Genomic DNA, 3838 nt, shown 5'->3' with positions numbered 1-3838 from the left:
TATTATGTTCTGGATGAGGCAGTGGTGAGGGAAGAAGAGAGCGAGATGAAAAGTGAAAAATTGGTGTGAGGAGATGAACCTTAGCCCTTAATTTTATTTTGTTGGCACATATCCGTTGACAGTGAAGTAACAATTAACAGTCTTCCTGTTCTCCAAAAACTATTCCCTTTTTTTCTGGGACACACACACGGAGCCTGTGTTTCTCGGCCTTCCATTACTGTGGTCAGGACCATGTACAACTGAGATTTGTGCAGGGAAATATAGACAGAAGTGATTAACATTATTACAGGCATGGCAACAAAAAACCGTGTCTGTGGTCCTCCCTGATTTCTTATGCTTTGTTTGACTGAAGTTCACATGACCACCATGGTCATCTGGAGAGCCATCAATTGGACCTGATTGCTCTGATTTAAGAAAGGCAAAATTGATTGAAGAGAGTGGAGATCTTTCCACCCCTACCCCAGGAAATCTCCCCGTGTACTTTACATGACTGAGAAATAAACACCTGATCTGTTGCGGGGGGCGGTGGGGAGGGGAGCAATTAACCGTCTTCCTTGGGGGCTCGAACATTTCAAGTCATAATAGATATTGACAGCACTATTATTACAAGTTGAAGAAAATAGGGCGAGGCATCTTGCTCAGCTATGAGCCCAAGTACAAAATGCTAGTACATCCACATTGTATAAAGTAAGTTGTTTTCTTGCTTAGCAAAAATCACTGTGTATTATAGGGAGGGGTGTTTGATTTGGGTTGGTTTGGTTTGGTTTTTGAAGAAGAGAGGGCAAAAGAAGAAAGTGATTGGTGTTAGGTATCTGCACACTGAAAATTTAAGAATGAAAAAGCATAGCCTTTGCCACCTGAGGGTTAGAGGATTTAAGAAGAAAACAAAACAAAATCTGAACAAGATACATGGTAATATGATTAATATGGATCATCTATTACTGGAGATAATAATAAAAATTGCAAGCACTTTGTAATATTAACCGTATGTCAAGCACTGTTCTAAGATTTTTGCCTGTTTTAAGTCAATCCTCACAATATCTCTGTGAGGTAGATACTATTATTATCCCATTTTACCCGGGAAACAAATAGAATTTTAAGAGAAGAAAAAAAGTAATATTATATAAACAGTTGAGTGAAAATAGAGTGGTATCAACATAATTTAGTAAACAAATGTCATAATTAGGATCAAAAGAAGTGGTCTTTACTGAAGGTCACTCAGTTAGGAGGTAGGTACTAGAGCACAGCATGGCAACATGTATTTGTAGGAAGTTATTTAGAAGGTGAAGTCAAGAGAAAAATGCTGAAAATTAGCTCTCTTATGTGCATGGAGGAGTAGTGAAAGAAGAGGCTGGAAGAGGTAGTAGGGGACAGATTGTGAGTTTTCTTTTGTGCTCTCCTGAGGGTCTTACCCTGAAAGCTATGGGAAGCCTATGAATGTTTATAAACTGGAAAGTGATGTACATACTCATATCTCTTAGAAAGATCATTTTCACAGAAGCAGAAAGAATGGATTAGAAGGGGAAAGGCTCAAGACAACAGATGATGGCGGCCTGAACTAATGCAGCGACAGTGAGATTAGAAAAGTGAGCAGTAAGATACGTGTTAGTCAGAATTCTCTTAAGAAACAGAACCAATAGGATGTATGTGTGTGTGTGTGTGTGTGTGTATATATATCTAGAGAGAGAGAGAGAGAGAGAGAGATTTATTTTAAGGAATTGGCTCAAGTGATTATAGAGACTGGCAAGTTTAAAATCTGCAGAGTAGGATGGCAGGCTGGAGACCCAGGGGAAAGCCAATGTTGCAGTTCAAGTCTGAAAACCATCTGCTGCAGAATTCCCTTGTGCTCAGGGGAAATCAGTCTTTTTATTCTATTCAGGCCTTCAACTGATTGGATGAGGCCCACTCACATTATGGAGTGCAAACTGTTTCACTCAGAGTCCATTGATTTAAATGTTAAGCTCATCCAAAACCACTGTCACAGAGACACCCAGAATAATGTTTGACCAAATATCTGGACAATGTGGCCCAGCCAAGTTGACACATAGATTAACCATCACAAGAGGGTGTTAAAAGTTAGAACTGACAGACTCTGGTATTTGATTGGATGTGTGAATCTAGGGAGAGAGGCATTAAGAAAGGTGGTGCCCTGCAGGGAGAAAGAAAATTCAGGAATAGAGCAGGTTTGGTCCTCAGGAGGGTTACAATGATTAGTATCCTTTTGATCATGATTAGTTTTTCAGATGCCATGTAAAGATGGGAAATGTCTAAGAAGTCATTGCATATGTGAGTATGAAACTCAGGAAAGAGGTCTAAACTAGACATACAGACTTGGGGATCATTGGTTTTTATTTAAATATTAAAAGTTATGATGTACTAGTTTGCTAGGGCTACCAAAACAAAATGCTCCACACGGGGTGTCTTAGAACAATAGAAATATATTGTATCACAGTTCTGGAGTCTAGAAGTCCAAAATCAAGGTGTCAGCAGAGCCACCCTCCTTTTGAAGACTCCAGGGCAAGATCTGTACCAGGCCTCTCTCCTAGCTTCTGGTAGTTCCTTGGTTTGTGGCAGCATTACTTCCGTCTGAAAATGGCATTCAACCTGTGTGCATGTCTGCTTTTTCATGTGGTAATTGGTTTTTTATAAGGATACCAGTCATATTGGATTAGGAGTCCACCCTACTCTAGTATGACCTCCTCTTAATTATTATTTTTTTCTAAAATAAATATTATAGAATGGCCTCCTTAATTACACAATTCAACCTATAGCATATGGGTTTGAATGAGATCACCATGGTAAAGTATAAATTAGAGGTTCTAAAACTATTTGATCTCAGATCCGTTTTACACTTAAAAATGATTAAGGACCCCAAATAGCTCTTATTTATGTACATTGTTTATATTGACATTTACCATATTAGAATTAAAACTGAGACAATTTTAAAATTATTTATCAATTCAGTTAAAATAACAATAATAAACCTATTACATGTTAAAATAAGTAACATTTTTTATGGAAAGTAACTATATTTTCCAAAAAAAAAAAAATTAGTGAGAAGAGAAAAAATTAGTGTTACAAATCTCTTCCAAGTCTGACTTAATAAAAGACAGCTTGATTCTCATTCCTGCTTTTCCATTCAATCTAACGCAATATCATTTGTCCTATAACTTCTGGACAACTCCACTGTTCACTCATGAGAGAATGACAAAGAAAAAGGCAAAACAAAAAAAGCATCAGTATTATTATGAAAATAGTTTTGAGCTTGGAGAGCCCCTGAAATGATCTTGGGGACCCCCGGGAGTCTTCAGCCCACACTTTGAGAATTTCTTGGGTGAATGTTGAAAAAAACGAACAGTTAAAGATGGAGTCTATCTAGTTTTGTGCCAAGAACATAATCTCTCTTCCACACCACACCAATTCCCACCTCCTTTAAGTATTTATCAATCTTTCACTATTTTCTCAAAAATATACCTATAACAGGAAAAAAAAAGGACACATTTTGATTGTATCTATAGTCTATGTTTTCATTTGCTAAGATTTGGTTAATTACCTCTTCAAATGTCTTTGAAGCCATAGGATAAATATCCAAACAAGTTTTGTGCATATGCTTAGCTGGGTGATTTCAACATGAAAGACACCTTTTTAAACAGGACTTACCTGTTTTTTTTTTTTTTTTTTTTTTTCGGCTTTTTTTGGGGTTCCGGTTTTTTGGTTTTTTTTGTTTGCCTTTGCCCCCCACTCCCCACCAAGTCCGAGTTTCAAGTGTGCCCATCCCTTGGATGGTGCGCATTGCACTCTTTGTGTATGCAAATACCCGTCCCCTCCTCCCCCTCCC

The 3838-nt window shown here is 37.8% G+C and overlaps 1 protein-coding gene across 1 annotated transcript in view; it reads left to right on the top strand.

Annotated features, from left to right (window-relative positions):
- Positions 1–3838, top strand: part of DIAPH2 (diaphanous-related formin 2) — a 914924-nt gene that overhangs the window by 724107 nt on the left and 186979 nt on the right. The gene's annotated exons all lie outside the window — the stretch shown is intronic.

This window comes from Propithecus coquereli, unplaced genomic scaffold (genome assembly GCF_000956105.1).
Source record: "Propithecus coquereli isolate 6110/MARCELLA unplaced genomic scaffold, Pcoq_1.0 Scaffold31, whole genome shotgun sequence".
Taxonomy (NCBI): domain Eukaryota; kingdom Metazoa; phylum Chordata; class Mammalia; order Primates; family Indriidae; genus Propithecus; species Propithecus coquereli.
The sequence above is the reverse complement of the archived record's forward strand: the minus strand, read 5'-3'. Positions and strand labels throughout refer to the sequence as shown.